This window comes from Zootoca vivipara, chromosome 2, assembly GCF_963506605.1.
Source record: "Zootoca vivipara chromosome 2, rZooViv1.1, whole genome shotgun sequence".
NCBI lineage: Eukaryota > Metazoa > Chordata > Lepidosauria > Squamata > Lacertidae > Zootoca > Zootoca vivipara.
Window position 1 is genome coordinate 58447598 of NC_083277.1, and position 18092 is coordinate 58465689.

The following is an 18092-nucleotide window of genomic DNA, read 5'->3' on the forward strand; positions in this document are numbered from 1 at the left end:
TAATGAAAATTCTATATAATTTGTATATATATATTTAATGAAATAAATAAAATAAAATAAATATCTGCTGGGCTTGGGTAACTGCAAACCTGCACAGCCTCACACTTCATTATATACAGGGTCTACAGCAGGCATCCCCAAACTTCGGCCCTCCAGATGTTTTGGACTACAATTCCCATCATCCCTGACCATTGGTCCTGTTAGCTAGGGATCATGGGAGTTGTAGGCCAAAACATCTGGAGGGCCGCAGTTTGGGGGTGCCTGGTCTACAGGGACGCAGGTGGCGCTGTGGTCTAAACCACTGAGCCTAGGGCTTGCTGATCAGAAGGTCGGCGGTTCAAATCCCCACGATGGGGTGAGCTCCAGTTGCTTGGTCTCAGCTCCTGCCAACCTAGCAGTTTGAAAGCACCCCAAAAAGTGCAAGTAGATTAATAGTTACCGCTCTCAGGAAGGCAAATGGTGTTTCCGTGCGCTGCTCTGGTGTCGGTGTTCTGTTGCGCCAGAAGTGGCTTAGTTGTGCCTGGAAAAACTGTCTGCAGAGCGGACAAACGCCGGCTCCCTCGGCCTGTAAAGTGAGATGAGTGCCGCAACCCCAGAGTCATTCGCGACTGGACTTAACTGTCAGGGGTCCCTTTACGTTTACTATAGTATTGAGCCATACATGGAAGTTCCAGTAATCCTGGTTTAAATCATGGGAGTGGCTGGAGAACTCAATTAGTAGAATAGAGCTGCTGTGTTTTGTTTTATTAGTAGAATTTCCTGTTACAAATTCTGAATCAGCATTTGTAAATATAGAATATAGCTGCAAGCCTGTTCATATTATCGCCTTGTTGTTGTTTAGTCGTTTAGTCGTGTCCGACTCTTCGTGACCCCATGGACCATAGCACGCCAGGCACTCCTGTCTTCCACTGCCTCCCGCAGTTTGGTCAAACTCATGTTCGTAGCTTCGAGAACACTGTCCAACCATCTCGTCCTCTGTCGTCCCCTTCTCCTAGTGCCCTCCATCTTTCCCAACATCAGGGTCTTTTCCAAGGATTCTTCTCTTCTCATGAGGTGGCCAAAGTATTGGAGCCTCAGCTTCACGATCTGTCCTTCCAGGGAGCACTCAGGGCTGATTTCCTTAAGAATGGATAGGTTTGATCTTCTAGCAGTCCATGGGACTCTCAAGAGTCTCCTCCAGCACCATAATTCAAAAGCATCAATTCTTCGGCGATCAGCCTTCTTTATGGTCCAGCTCTCACTTCCATACATCACTACTGGGAAAACCATAGCTTTAACTATACGGACCTTTGTCGGCAAGGTGATGTCTCTGCTTTTTAAGATGCTGTCTAGGTTTGTCATTGCTTTTCTCCCAAGAAGCAGGCGTCTTTTAATTTCGTGACTGCTGTCACCATCTGCAGTGATCAAGGAGCCCAAGAAAGTAAAATCTCTCACTGCCTCCATTTCTTCCCCTTCTATTTGCCAGGAGGTGATGGGACCGGTGGCCATGATCTTGGTTTTTTTGATGTTGAGCTTCAGACCATATTTTGCGCTCTCCTCTTTCACCCTCATTAAAAGGTTCTTTAATTCCTCCTCGCTTTCTGCCATCAAGGTTGTGTCATCTGCATATCTGAGGTTGTTGATATTTCTTCCGGCAATCTTAATTCCGGCTTGGGATTCATCTAGTCCAGCTTTTCGCATGATGAATTCTGCATATAAGTTAAATAAGCAGGGAGACAATATACAACCTTGTCGTACTCCTTTCCCAATTTTGAACCAATCAGTTGTTCCATATCCAGTTCTAACTGTAGCTTCTTGTCCCACATAGAGATTTCTCAGGAGACAGATGAGGTGATCAGGCACTCCCATTTCTTTAAGAACTTGCCATAGTTTGCTGTGGTCGACACAGTCAAAGGCTTTTGCATAGTCAATGAAGCAGAAGTAGACGTTTTTCTGGAACTCTCTAGCTTTCTCCATAATCCAGCGCATGTTTGCTATTTGGTCTCTGGTTCCTCTGCCCTTTCGAAATCCAGCTTGCACTTCTGGGAGTTCTCGGTCCACATACTGCCTAAGCCTGCCTTGTAGAATTTTGAGCATAACCTTGCTAGCGTGTGAAATGAGCGCAATTGTGCGGTAGTTGGAGCATTCTTTGGCACTGCCCTTCTTTGGAATTGGGATGTAGACTGATCTTCTCCAATCCTCTGGCCATTGCTGAGTTTTCCAAACTTGCTGGCATATTGGGTGTAGCACCTTAACAGCATCATCTTTTAAAATTTTAAATAGTTCAGCTGGAATATCATCACTTCCACTGGCCTTGTTATTAGCAGTGCTTTCTAAGGCCCATTTGACTTCACTCTCCAAGATGTCTGGCTCAAGGTCAGCAACCACACTACCTGGGGTGTACGAGACCTCCATATCTTTCTGGTATAATTCCTCTGTGTATTCTTGCCACCTCTTCTTGATGTCTTCTGCTTCTGTTAGGTCCTTACCACTTTTGTCCTTGATTATGGTAATCTTTGTACGAAGTGTTCCTTTCATATCTCCAATTTTCTTGAACAGATCTCTGGTTTTCCCCATTCTATTGTTTTCCTCTATTTCTTTGCATTGCTCATTTAAGAAGACCCTCTTGTCTCTCCTTGCTGCTTTTTGGAAATCTGCATTCAGTTTCCTGTATCTTTCCCTATCTCCCTTGCATTTTGCTTGCCTCCTCTCCTCCGCTATTTGTAAGGCCTCGTTGGACAGCCATTTTGCTTTCTTGCATTTCCTTTTCCTTGGGATGGTTTTCGTTGCTGCCTCCTGTATAATGTTACGAGCCTCCATCCATAGTTCTTCAGGCACTCTGTCCACCAAATCTAAATCCTTAAACCTGTTCCTCACTTCCACTGTGTATTCATAAGGGATTTGATTCAGATTGTATCTTACTGGCCCAGTGGTTTTTCCTACTTTCTTCAGTTTAAGCTGGAATTTTGCTATAAGAAGCTGATGATCTGAGTTACAGTCAGCTCCAGGTCTTGTTTTTGCTGACTGTATAGAGCTTCTCCATCTTTGGCTGCAGAGAATATAATCAATCTGATTTCGATGCTGCCCATTTGGTGATATCCATGTGTAGAGTCGTCTCTTGTGTTGTTGGAAGAGAGTGTTTGTGATGACCAGCTTGTTCTCTTGACAGAACTCTATTAGCCTTTGCCCTGCTTCATTTTGAACTCCAAGGCCAAACTTGCCAGTTATTCCTTTTATCTCTTGATTCCCTACTTTAGCATTCCAATCCCCTGTAATGAGAAGAACATCCTTCTTTGGTGTCATTTCTAGAAGGTGTTGTAGGTCTTCATAGAATTGGTCAATTTCACTTTCTTCAGCACCGGTAGTTGGTGCATAAACTTGGATTACTGTGATGTTAAAAGGTCTGCCTTGGATTCGTATCGAGATCATTCTGTCATTTTTGAGATTGCATCCCATTGCAGCTTTTGCCACTCTTTTGTTGACTATGAGGGCCACTCCATTTCTTCTACAGGATTCTTGCCCACAGTAGTAGATATGATAGTCACCCGAACTGAATTCGCCCATTCCCTTCCATTTTAGTTCACTGATGCCCAGGATGTCGATATTTATTCTTGTCATCTCATTTTTGACCACATCCAGCTTACCTCCATCCATGGTTCTTACATTCCAGGTTCCTATGCAATATTTTTCTTTACAGCATTGGACTTTCCTTTCGCTTCCAGGCATATCCGCAACTGAGCGTCCTTTCGGCTTTGGCCCAGCCGCTTCATCAGCTCTGAATCTACTTGTACTTGTCCTCCGCTCTTCCTCAGTAGCATGTTGGACGCCTTCCGACCTGAGGGGCTCATCTTCCAGCGTCATAACTTTTATATGCCTGTTGTCTTTGTCCATGGAGTTTTCTTGGCAGGGATACTGGAGTGGCTTGCCAGTTCCTGCTCCAGGTGGATCACGTTTAGTCAAAACTCTCCACTATGACCTGTCCATCTTGGGTGGCCCTGCATGGCATAGCTCATAGCTTCTCCGAGTTCAAGCCCCTTCGCCACGACAAGGCATTGATTATCACCTTAGCAAACAGTGAAGTGCATTTCACAGCTCTCTTCCCCCCCCTCAACTATTCACATCAGCACAGCTTCAATTTACAGTATTTCTCTTTGTGTAAGCCCCAGGGGATGCTGATTGGGCAGGGATGCCATTACCCTATGCAAAGATGTTCACACGTTGGCTAGAGACTTAGGAACAGCTTAAGGACTGCAATTGTGTGAAGCTGGGTCACAAAACAGTAGTATCTCATAACAAAGTAGGTACAAGGTATCTATGCAATGCTTAAGCAAGCCACCTTATATTTCTAAATAAATCTTTTCCTAAATGCACCTAGTTGCAGTGTCCATTATATTTCTTCTTCTTTACAGCACACAAAGTACACATGAAGAACTGGGAAAAAACAAAAAACAAAAACCCAAACCACAAATGATTTTGTCACTGACTATCCCCCAGACAGCTTCACAATAAACGTGCAGATCCCCAGGTCTGGAAACTCTTTTAAGCTGACATAGGCTTGCTGGGTCTAGTAAGGTGTTTGCTTCAGGAGCAAACAATGTGCAATTTTAGAAGGAAGAGCCTCAGTGCAATGTAAGGGGAAGCATGTGAGCTATCATGAGTGACAAGGACCTTTGCTAAAGACCTATGTGTGTGGGGGGGAGGGGTGAGGAGAACAGAGCGCCCATGAAGGTTATAGAGGGGCAAAAAACAAGGGGAGAAAGAGCGGAGTGGCAATTTGGAGATAGACACTGGGTGCCATCAGACTGTCAGCCACTGCTGGGATTCTAGCATACAGCTTACTTTGCATTTAGAAAGTTATGGGGAGTCAGACTATCTTTGGCAGCTTCCTCCACCTCAAGAGAGTTCTTATCTTGTATATCATTTCACACATTCAGCCTCATATCTGCAGTTCAGCAGCCAGGACATTATTCAAACATGACATAGCACAGGACCACACTTTTGCACTCCAAGTTAATTAATCAAATCTGGAGCAAGTCCCCCTCCTTGGTTCCATACTAAACAACTGATGGCACAAACTCAATTTGATGTATGGCTCTAGGGATTTCTTTATTCATTTATTTGTCTGTGCTACTTGGCTTGGAGTTCCTGTGGATTTGGATCATAGCTTTAAATCATGCCTTCTAATTCTGAATGTTATACTTGACTATATTTAGGTGGGCTTCTTACTGTGGCCTCGCTAGCTCTTGCACCTTAATAAAAAAACAAAAGATTGAAATGACAATGCCCACTTCTCCCTCACACACATGCTTAAAAACAGGATCACACCACCTTCTGGCAGAGCTGTTCTGGCTTCAACATGTTGGCCTTAAAGGAAAAAAAAGTTATTTTAAATATGCTGGAAGGTGTCTTAATGAAAACCAGTTTAGTGGCTGTTTCTTTCCTTTTTTATTTTGCTGTTTTTAAGTGTTTTATTTTTTAATTGTCACTAGACTGTTTCAAGGATGCGGGTGGTGCTGTGGTCTAAACCACTGAGCCTAGGGCTTACCGATCGGAAGGTCAGCGGTTCGAATCCCCGTGACGGGGTGAGCTCCCGTTGCTCAGTCCCAGCTCCTGCCAACTTAGCAGTTGAAAGCATGTCAAAGTGCAAGTAGATAAATAGGTACCGCTCTGGCGGGAAGGTAAACGGTGTTTCTGTGCGCTGGTCTGGTTTCCCCAGAAGCGGCTTAGTCATGTTGGCCACATGACCTGGAAAAAGTGTCTGCGGACAAACGTTGGCTCCCTCAGCATATAGAGCAGTGATGGGCAACCTTTTGAGCTTGGTGTGTCAAAATTCGCCAAAAAACCGAGCATAACTTGGGTGGTGTGTCACTTCGAGAAAAAACCCCATAATTTCACGATATTTATAGTTTAAATAACAAAAATGTATAATTGTTTCCCCTTTAAAAAAAGGGAAAAGGGGAGGAAAAAAATTACTAAAGTTTTTTTAAAATTATTTTTAAAAAATATTAAAAAGGGGGGGGGGGTAGGCAAAACCCAGAGGACTTTCCCAGTGGGACTCTGGGCTCAGGCCTTCCTCCAACGGGTCTGCTGCTGGGGAGGTGGGCTCGGGTTGGGCCTGTGCCTTGCTCCTCCTCTCCCTTGAGGCGGGGGCGACGGGGACGGCAACGGAGTGAGCGGACCCCTGTTCTTCTTTGCCTTGTTTTCCCTTCTTTTCTCCCTCTTTTTTGCGGGGGCGGGGGCCATCCATCAGGTTCGCAGGGTCCCAGCAGCTCCCTGGTTGCTGCACTGGTGACCCCCAGTGTCTGGGCGGTGGCGGCGATGGTTTCGGTGGCTCGGGAGCCCATACGGCAGCTCTTGCAGCGCTGGTCATTTTCAGGAGCTCCGCGGCTCCGTGCCGACCGCCATCTTGCCTCGCTGGAAGTCCACAAGGCCCCCAGAGATGTGTCGCCTGAGGCATTCCGCCGCCGGCCAGAAGTGAGGTCTTGGCATGCGGCCGCGTGTCACCGAAAATGGCTGTGCGTGTCAGTGCTGACACACGTGTCATAGGTTCGCCATCACTGATATAGAGCGAGGTGATGGCTGCAACCCCAGAGTCATTTGCGACTGGACTTAACTGTCAGGGGTCCTTTACATTTTTAGATTGTTTCAATTCCTGCAAGGAGCTGAAGGTGGCACACATTCTTCTCCCCCTCCCCATTTTATCTTCAAAAAAACCCCACCCCTGTGAGGTAGGCTAGGCTGAGGGAAGGCCACTGGCCCAAGGTCAACAGGTGAGCCTCATAGCTGAGTTGGGATTTGAACCCACCTCTCCCAGGCCCAGACTGACATGCCAACCACCATTCCAGCTCATTCAGCTGTTGCTGCAGAAAGTTGAAGCCTATCTTCTGTATGGCTTCTTAGCACATTGTTAAGAGAAGGGCAGATTTTTAAAAGGTGGTATTCATTACCTGTTAAGGGAAGAAAAGCATTGCATTCCAAAGCCCTGCCTTCAAGCCACCATCACGGCCCACATCCCTGCCTGTGTCGGTTCTGTCTCCTGTTCCTTCTGGCTCCACGCTGAGATGCTGATTGCCTGCAGTGCCTGAAAGACATATTTGCTGAGTCGTATTCTAGGGTGTAATTAAGGTTGACAAGAGGATTAGCATTTCCCCCCTCTTCTGGGCTTTAACATGGCAGAGGCTTAAGTCTTTCCTAATGGCTCTATTAACCTGTAAAAGGCTGGGGTTGGTGCAGTCTTTGGCTGGTGCGATTATGAAGAGGTCTTTGGAAGAAACATTATTCTTCCAAATAAAAAGATTTACTTTCTGAGAAAAGCTTCTGAGGCCCTGAGAAGCTAAGAGCTGAGAAATTAGCAAGTATTGGGGCAGTGCCTTTTTTGTGGTGTCCCTGCATTCCTTGGAATAACCTCCTTGTTTCCGCTTTTTGCCCCATGGGGCTTCTTCATTCCAGTCTGGTTCGATTTAGGGTCCTGCTAAACAGACTTTTCCTCTGCTGTTGCTTTCTTGTTTGTAACTTTAATGATCCGGACACAGCTTGTTCATAGCTTTTAATTGTTTTGTTATGTGACCTGTCTTTTGAAGTGATCTGTTTTGTGAGGGTTGTTTTTACCCTGCAACTTGGACCAGAAATCTATTAAATAAATAAATAAATAAGTTTTTTGGGGGGGGGCGGCGGCTACAATCTCTTGAAGAAGGGGTGGGCAATCTGTGGGCCTTCAGATATTGTGAGATGTCCAATTCCCATCAGCCCCAGCCAGCGAGACCATTGTTTGGAGTGATGGGAGCTGCAATCCAGCAACAACTGGAGGGCCACACAGTGGTGTAGTGTGGGGGGGCACAGGGACGGTTGCCCCAGGCACAAGATTGCTAGGGGGTGCAAAATTTCAACACCCAGTGTTGCCTCAATACAGCTGCTCAATTTTGTTGCTGAGCTCCATTGAAAATCACTTCTCCATGCAAACCCGGAAGTGACTCTCCCCCTGACAGTGGAACGACTTTTCTTCTCTTATCTCTGCAGCTGCAATCTCCTGGGTGACGTGGATGCCATAAGGCAGCTGAATATGCATGTGTCCTGCATCTGTTTCCCTCCCTCCCATCCCTCTCACCACAGCTCCGGGTGCTGGCAACCCACGCTACACCACTGGGGCCACAGGTTCCCCATCTCTGTCTTATGGTTTCCAAAGGCTCTAGGCTAGCTTAAGGAGACCTGAAACCTTCCATCAAAGCCCTAGTTCTATAGGACATAGAAGGACTGCCCAGAACATGATGGGGAAGCTTTCTTAGCCTGAAGGCCACACTTCCTAATGGGTAAACTTCCAGGGGTCACTCAACAGAAGAGACAGAGGGCAGAGAAATAAATGTGAATTTCACCTTTGTCCACTAGCTCCTCCACACACTCACACAATTCTTTCTGTCTTCCATCCAGGCAAGCAACAAGCATCACCAGAGTTCAGGGACACAGTCCAGCCAGGCAAGGAGGGTGCAAAGGTAAAGGAGACATCCTAGAAAGGGTGTGTGTGGCTGAGGAAAGTGCATGGCTGAGGGAGAGTACCAAGAGCCACAAAGAGACCTCTGGAGGCCCTATTTAGCATCAGACCTGAGATTCCCTATCTCTGATATAGAAGACAGGAGGACAAAACGTTCCATAGTGCATACATTGTCCTTCTCACATCTGGGGATAGCCAGGATGTCAACCTGTCATCTTCTCATCTATCAGCCATTGCTATGCTGACAGCAGACTAAAAAGGGAGGGGAAATGACACTGGCCTCAGGAGACACATGGACCAGCTGTTCAAATATCCAGGTGGAAAGAAGATAGCAGAGAAAGGAACAACTTGCCAATTATATCCAAATGTTGTTTTGAAGGTCACTGTATGTTCTTCTTGGAAGTATCCTCCTTGCCCTTTAACAGTGTAGCCAGGACATGGAAAGTCTCCAAAGGCTTTGTCTGATAAAGTGTGTGTGTGTGTGTACAAATGTAATACCTAGCTCTGTGATGAAGCTCTAGGAGGCTTCTAGCTGAGAACAATACAGCAAAAGAATCCGACAAGAGAATTCTATTGGGTGGGTCCCTTTAATACAGGGATGGGGAACCTCCAGATGTTGTTTGACTTCAGCTCCTAGGATCCCTGATGACTGGCCATGCTGCTTGGGTGTTGGTATCCAATAATACTAAGAGGGCTACAAGTTCCCTATTCCACCTCTACAGGTCCGTCTACTCTCACCACCTGTATCTTCACTCAGGCAGCACCTACCTAATAGAGTTTCTGAACTGATTCACTAAAGCAAGGGCAGAAAAGTTGTGGACTTCTACAGGTAGCTGTTCTGGATGGGGAAGGGCCATAGCTCAGAATTAAAACATGTGTTCTGCATGCAGAAGGCCCCAGGTTCAGTCTTCAGATTGGGCTGGGAATGCCCCCCATCTGAAACTTGGGAGAACCGCTGGCAATGTGCAGACCATATTGAGACAGATGGCTCTGTATAAGTCAGCTGCCTATGTCCTTCCTACGTAGCTGGACCAAAGCACCCACAGCTCTGATAACATGCTAGCTGGGGCTGAAAGGAATTCAACATCATCTGGAGGGCCATGGGTTAGCCACCTCTGTGCTAAAGAGTGTGGCGTAGTGTTTAGAGTGCTATAGTAGGGCCTGGGAGACCCAGGATCAGATCTCCACTCAGTCTTAAAGTCCAATGGGCAACCTTTGGGCTCTGTGTTCAGTTGCTAAATTCAGTAAACTCCCATGTTGGCATGTTCCAGGAGCAGGATGTGGAGGTTGTCCAACAAGAAGAGAAAACTGTAACTTCTTCTACAATTCACATGTAGGAAACAACAGAGATTTGTGGAAGTAGTTTGGTGCAGTGTTGGACTAGAACTTGAGAGACCCAGGTTCAAATCACTCCCTTAGCCATACAGTTCACTGTGGGACCATGGGGCAGTCACTTTCTCAGCCTAGCCTACCTCACAGGGTTGCCTTGAGCAAATTGGAGGAAAGGCAGGATATAAATGCAGGAAAAATAAGTAAATATCACAGGAAGGGAAAGGAAATACAGGAATATGATGGAGACATACATGTGCATACATAATTTTATGCATAAAAAGTATGCATGTGTCAAAAGCTGTGCGTACATGTATGTTTAAGGATACTTGGGCTATGTATTTGTTGGGAGAGGGATGAGAGACCAAAAATAGGAACTGAGTTTGAAAGCCCCCCCCCCCCCCGGGCCAGTGCTGACATCCATCTTGATGACAAATAGCATTTGGTTTGGTTTTAGGGTTTTAATCAAAGCAATGACTGCTGGAGAGACAAGGGAAGGGAGGGAAATTGATTGGAATACAAGACTGGAAAGAAAAGAAGAAAGCTCCCCGCTTTAGGTCTTCAGAAATGTACTAGATGGCTCCATGCCTGAGCTGTCTGCTTGTCTGTCAGACTTCCCCAGGTGGACCTGAAGCAGAAAGGTTTGTTAGGAGCTGTAATATTACAGTGATGGATAGCGTGCAGATTTTGCCTTCCAGTCAAGCATACTGAATACAGGCCCATGAAGGTGTTCATTGTAGGATTGGCTCATTGTAGCAGAGGCCTGGAAACTGGACTTTCAAGATAAAAAAATGTTATTTATTACCAAAGAACCAGATTTGACACTTTTGGGGTGTGGGGAGGGGAACCAATGCTGGTTCTACCTTATGCAAGTTCTCTTGAGTTGTGCAAAAGGTAGTATTTTATGTGGCTTCACCAAATCTGAGGGGAAAAAACAACAACGGTGGTCAGGAACACAGGCAATCTAAATCACAGTGGGTTCAGTGTTTCTCAATACCAAAACTCTAAATTCCTTTCAAAAATGTTGTCAGCTTCACACATTCAAAGTTCTGACACTGAGTCTTTAGAATTTGAATCAGAGGGCCTGAACTTTCTTTGAAAATGCCAAGTCGGGAAGTGGAACTGAATCAATTTTTCCTAACATGGGCATTGCTTTTTACAAGCAGTTGGTTTTTCAGATTAGCAGCACCTTTTGTTGTTCTTCTCTGCCACAGTTAGGCTGGACTGCGCTCTCAAGGATCCTGCTTACCCAAGCTCTCGTTTGACATCATGACCCCAGTTAATGCACTAGCTGTCTCCTCATATTAGCTTCCCCAGAGCTGACGGGGTTTGGGGAGCTGGAATGCTGACTGTGACAGGATGTGTCTGCTCCGCAGATGACATAGTTCCTGGGCGACGCTTCTCACAAGGAGCTGTTTGGGTCTGCCTTGTCATCTTCAGATAGCTGCTCACTTGGATTGCATATGCTCCCCCATCCCAGGTCATTACTTACCATTGGATAAAGCCACACAGACCCCTTTGGAAGCCATGAGCTACTGTGTGTCAGAAGGATACTTTCCCCTACTATACAGATATGACTTTCATCTTCAGGAACTCTCACTTCCTTGGCTGGAGCCTTCGGTGATTTCTTTGGCTATTGACACTTAACCGTAGGGAAGGCATTGTGACACAAGCTGATCCTTCTTCTTGTTCCCAGTGATACAGATTGCCAACACACAGACGCAACAGAGGAGGCTGTTAGAGGCATTGTCATATGCTTAGATCTAAACTCAGATTATGATTCATGTTTCTGAAGCTCACAGTGGCTGGTGGAGTGAATTCTGGGAGCATACTATGTATAGGGAATGCTAAAAGTACTTCTGCTATCATGGTTGTACAGTATTCCAAATATGAGGGCTATTTCTCACTAGCTTTGCATTCCCATAGGAAAGTATCAGCTAAGGTTCTGTAAGTGCTGTGCTGTGATCTTTAGTTTCATGCTATGATGGGGGTTTGATAGCTAGTCAGGTGGCTTTCCTAAGATGGATGTGAAATATCACAAATCAACCCCCACTTCGTATCATTTCAGGTGTTTGCAGAACTAGGATGCAGATTGCAAACCAGCACAGGCAGACATTCCTCTATCTCATCACTCTTCCAGGTAGGGGCTGTTTACAAGGCTGTAGGGGCAATTCTATAGCAGTTCCACCCTGTAGGTGGCAAAGCCATGACAGGGGAAGATGGAAATGGTAGTCAAACAACATGGGGGGGCAGGGTTCCAACTCCTGCTTTAGGGCAATGAATCCTTAGCCATTTTGGCAGCTGAAGTTTTTATGTTAATTGTTCTCCCATGGTCTAGGACAGTGTTTCCCAACCTTTTTCTGACCATGGCCCCCTTTTGACCTTGTTTCCATTGTGATAGGAACATAATGAAATATTGTTAAAGCAGAAAAACATAGAATCATGGAGCTGGAAGGGACCCCCCAATTCAACTTTTCTAGTGCAACCCCCTGCAATGTAGGAAACTCAGCTAAAGCATACATAACAGGTGGCCATCCAACCTCTGCTTAGAAACCTCCAAGGAAGGAGAGTCCAGAACCTCCCGAGGGAGATCCATCTTCCATGTATTACTAAAGGTAAACAACACTTTTTTGACCATAGTTATTTGACACAGAAGGGAAAACCTACAAATACAGCCCAAAAGGCACACAGGGAGTTCTGTATATATGGGAGAATTTTAAAAAGCAAGTGGTCCTCACTGACCTGGTGCAAAATGGTCTTGTCATCTGGAGGAGCCCTGGCTGCCTAGATAAAACACTATAGCCCCCCCTTACCTGGGAGTAAGGCCCACTGAACTCAGCGTGGTTTTCTTCCAAGTAGACACTTTGTTATTTACTAGATGCAAATCAGCAGCACCAAATGGATTTCACCCCAAGCCTTGCAGAGCTGGGACAACACTGCCGACGGCCCCTGTGCCCTTCAGCAACATCCAAAGGCCCTGATCCAATGGGCTCTGGGGTGGATTGCACCCTGCACATTGCAGAGTTCGGCTCAGGCTGCCCAGCACTGGCAGCAGCAACAAGCAGCTCCGGCTTGCCCTGCCCTACTCATTGCCACCCCACCACCGCACTTACCTGACCTGGGGGTTCTGGATTGCAGGCTCTACTGGTCAAAATGGGACCCTCAGCAATTTCCCTCTCCCAACAGAAACAAACCATGACTGCTCCAAGAAGATGCACATGGCAAAAAGGAGGACTAGGCCATGGTGGGCTGCCCCCTTACTCGCTTGTGATTGGCCAAGCGGATAGCCAGCCAATCAGGGTGATTTTTCTTCACTTCTCACTTCCCTCTGTGGCCCCCTAGCCTCTTCACACATTTTTCACCTGTGGCCCCCTTAGAATATCCCGGGCCGCCGATTGTGAAACGCTGGTCTAGAACTCAGTGTGAGCTCTTTGCTACAACAGAAACATTTGGACACCTGTATCCATTCTTAAATTGTATTATCTGGCCACTGTGCTTTAAGCGGTTATTAATGCACACATGTCTTCCATGGAATTAATGGGAATTATAGCATTAGAAAATACCTTGGAGACCATGCAGGAACTGCAATATAAGATTCAGATATAGTCACCCAGCCTGTGCTCAGGTAATACCACCCAACAGATGAGAGCCTACAGCCTCCCAGGACACTTTGTTCTACAGCTTAGAAAAGCACTGAGAAAATACGGTAGTCAGAAGGATAAGACCCCCCCTCCTTTTCCCCCTTCCCTCCCGCCTTCCCTTTAAACATGTAGCCTTCCAAGCATAATGTTCAGAAGAAGTGTGGAAAAGATGCACACAGATGTGTGTCATGTTTAATGTGACTCTGAATAATACCCTTGGCCACTTACACATTGCTCTGGCACATGGGAGACATAAGTTTCATCTCTGGCCGGGGTGACTCCTCTCAGTGCTGCTTCCCCACAGCTGTGAGTCTCTGGCATTAGAAATATTTCCACTTCAACATGCAGGGAATTATTGCCATGCTACTGGAGAGCCATTCACTTCCAGGCTCCACTTGCGACAGGCGCTGCTGCTGCTCAGATTGTGCATATCCAGTGATAATGTTCAAGGAGCACACAAGGGAACCTGGGCAAACTTAGCTGCCCTCCGGCAGGCCCTCCTCCAATTGATTTTCTAGAGGGGCCCTGATATCTGAGATTAACATCCCTCTCCTGAACACTTTTCCGGTTCTCTTGGCTGGGTGAGCAATGTACTTGCTGCGCCTCAGGAGACGCAGTGAATGCGCTGAATCCACTTATAAAAAATGATCTTAATAAAGCTCCCAGCCACACAATTTTGCCTGCTGGTAAGATCAGGGCATGGGTTTTTGAAAAGCGCTTTCTGGAAAAAAATTCTCCAGCAGCACAGCTTGCGCTTACAATGTCAACCACAGGTCCCATTGGCACTGGAAATGGATTGACCTTTGGTGCAAAGAGAGCAAAACCATTTCCATGGTTTATTTCAGAAAGCATTAAGCAGCCAGTGGAGTGAGATGTGGTCTGCAGGATTGTACAGGGCACTTTAAAGTTGTCTTTCATTTCATTGAAAACAAAAGTGAGTCCTGGGTCAAGAAGCTGGTGTGTGTGTGTGCGCGCGCGCTCAGCCCCCCTCCCCCTCACACACAAACTGACAACAAGCTCAGAAAGTTCAGCTGGCATGGTACTGAAGATTTGTTTGTAAAATAACAATTGCTTAGAAAGCTCCAATTTCCTACCATCTACTATTTGAAGGTACCGCTCCAAGCAGAAAAGTAAACGGTGTTTCCGTGTGCTGCTCTGGTTCGCCGGAAGCAGCTTTGTCATGCTGGCCACATGACCTGGAAGCTGTACGCCGGCTCCCTCGGCCAATAACATGAGATGAGCGCCGCAACCCCAGAGTCGGTCACGACTGGATCTAATGGTCAGGGGTCCCTTTACCTTTACCTTTACTATTTGAAGGAGGCAGGTGCTTTTCTCCCCATCTCACAAAATTGCCCTCCCCACTGTTGTTTCAACAGATTTTTAAAAAGCCCTTGGTTGGCTCACTTCTCATCCACACAGATAGAAGAAGAACACCATGATCCATCTGTGGATAGAGAATCTCTGGGTTTATATTGGAAGACAGTTTTAAATTTCCCCTGGGGTGAAAGTGAGAAGTAAGTAAGTACTTACATAGTAAGTAATGGAGAAAGCCAGAATTCTAACATGTTTGTGATTGGGCATCATTGTGTCCACACAACAACAACAACAACAACAACAACAACAACAACAACACACACACACACACACACAGAGAGAGAGAGAGAGAGAGAGAGAGCAGCAGAGACATGAGGTGTTGTTGTTGTTGTTTTTTAAAAGAAAACCACAGGTCTTATTTCACGTGAAAAGTTTATTTTTAAAGCAGTTTTAAAAAATCACCTGATCAATGCAAATTCCAATGCAAACAGTCTGTTATCTCTGTATTTCATATCAGGGAGGAAGGTTATGGCTAAGAGAGAATGACTTATGACAGTCCTGCAATGTGGTCCACATTTTTATTCTCGGGTGCCAAGTTGTAGCGGTCCACACTCCTTCTCCTACACAACTATTATCGGCGCACACATGCTTTCCTCCTAGCCTATATTATTTGCTGCTGTAATTGAAAACCTAGTGTGAAGTGCTTAAAACTAAAAGTTTCCTTGTGAGGTAACAAAGGTTCTGTGACTAATGCAACAGTTTTGCGATTAGCCTCCTCCAGCTTAGGCTATGCAGTGCTTTCAAATGTCAGCCAGACTGAACCAGCGTTGATATGTACCAAGATATGGATTTTGTAAGGGGCTTCATGACCTTGACTAGAAGACCGCAGGGTACAGTGGAATGAGGAAAGCTAAAAAATTAGTACATTGCTTCAGCACCACCTCCCTATCCTGCTCCTAACAAGGAGCCCACAGGGCACAATGGGACAAGGTACACAGGTAACTGCAGTACCATGGAAAGTTCCCAGTGAACCACTTCCTCCAACACCACCTCCCTATCCTGGTCTTGATGAACACAACTCAGGACAATAGGGGCAAGGTAGGTTGGTAACTAAGAGACGCAGGTGGCGCTGTGGTCTAAACCACAGAGCCTAGGGCTTGCCAATTAGAAGGTCAGTGGTTTGAACCCCTGTGACGGGGTGAGCTCCCGTTGTTCAGTCCCAGCTCCTGCTAACCTAGCAATTCGAAAGTATGTCAAAGTGCAAGTAGATAAATAGGTACTGCTTTGGCAGGAAGGTAAACGGCGTTTCTGTGTGCTGCTCTGGTTCGCCAGAAGTGGCTTAGTCATGCTGGCTACATGACCCGGAAGCTGTACGCCGGCTCCCTTGGCCAGTAAAGCGAGATGAGCGCCGCAACCCCAGAGTCGTCTGTGACTGGACCTAACGGTCAGGGGTCCCTTTACCTTTGCCTTAGTTGGTAACTGCAGCACCATGGAAAGCTCCAAGTGAGCAATTGCCTTTAACACCACTCGCCTTATTCTGGTCCTGACAAGGAGCACGCAGAGCCCAACAAGGAGCCCACATATCGGAATAAATAGTGAGCATAATGGAAACCTGGTGGAGTGGAGAGAACCTATGGGGCAACCTTTTCTCAGGATATGAACTCAATAGGAAGGACAGGGAAGGATGCACTGGAGGTGGTGTTAAAGGTAAAGGGACCCCTGACCATTAGGTCCAGTTGTGACTGACTCTGGGGTTGCGACACTCATCTTGCTCTATTGGCCGAGGGAACCGGCGTACAGCTTCCAGGTCATGTGGTCAGCATGACAAAGCTGCTTCTGGCAAACCAGAGCAGCGCACGGAAACACATTTACTTTCCTGCTGTAGCAGTACCTATTTATCTACTTGCACTTTGACGTGCTTTCAAACTGCTAGGTTGGCAGGAGCGAGCAACGGGAGCTCACCCGATCGCAGGGATTCGAACCGCTGACCTTCTGATTGGCAAGCCCTAGGCTCAGTGGTTTACCCACAGCACCACGTGATGTTACTCTATATTAAAGAGGGCATCGAATCCAGCAAGCTAGGAATGCCCAAAGTGGCATACTCCTCCACGAAACCATTGCAGGTGGTGATTCCAGCCCCCAATAGTAATATAGTATTGGGATTGTGCTACTGCCCCCCCCCAATCAAAACACTCAAGTAGATCTTGAGATCAAGGAAGCATCGAAAAGATGAGCTATTGTAGCAATGGGTGACTTCAACTACTCTACATAGATTGGCTACATACGTGTTCCAGTCATGACAAAGAAGTGAAATTTATTGTTCCGCTAAATGACCGTAACCAAAGTTGCTGCTGGAATCGACCAGAGTGGTGGCAACCATGGGCCTAATCTTAAGTGGTTCCCAGGAGTTAGTGTCGTTGAAGCAACTGGAAGCAGCGGCTATGGTGCTAATAAATCAAATAGTTAAGTAATTGGCCAATTGCCATGAAAACAACATGCTTCCACTGGATTTCAAAACAGGAAACTTCCTCTCTTTTCTATCCCACAGGTCTCTCTGAATCCCACATTGCCTCCCTTTCCCTCCCTGTAACTGGTAGTGGTATCTCTCCTGTCTCTACACCAGGCATCCCCAAACTGCGGCCCTCCAGATGTTTTGGCCTACAATTCCCATGATCCCTAGCTAACAGGACCAGTGGTCGGGGAAGATGGGAATTGTAGTCCAAAACATCTGGAGGGCCGAAGTTTGGGGATGCCTGCTCTACACCATCACATAATGGCTGGTTTCAATTCCCCCACGTACTTCAGAGGAGTGATACAGGGATTGCTCCAGCCCCATCCCAATGCTTGATGGGCTTGGATGTTCCAACAACAGTGAGAAAGGACCATACCCAATTGCTATTTGGAATTTCCCCAGATAAGTGACTTGCAGTCAACCAGCAGGTCTTAAGTTGTGCAGGTTGTTCCCAAACACTTAGCTTCCAAGAAACAGAAAGCTTTCCTTTCATACGTCTGACCCCTTGTGGATCTGTGAGTACACTACTTCACACCATCATTTTCTGTGGGTTGATACTCCTGTTTATTGTCGATTTTTAATGCAGCCTTACAGCAGTGAAGGGAAACGGGGCATTAACTCAAATTTACAGATAATGCTAGTGAATGCCTTATTACAGGATGTTCCAGCCCATTTATAGTTCAGCTGGTATGATTTGTTATTATTTATTAAAAGTATTCATGATTCGCCTTTCTGCCCACAAGGGGTCAGGCATATGAAAGGAAAGCTGAACTTTCTATTAGATCATGGTCATTTCTTTCTCCCACACTGATAACAAATAGTTCTGTAGCAC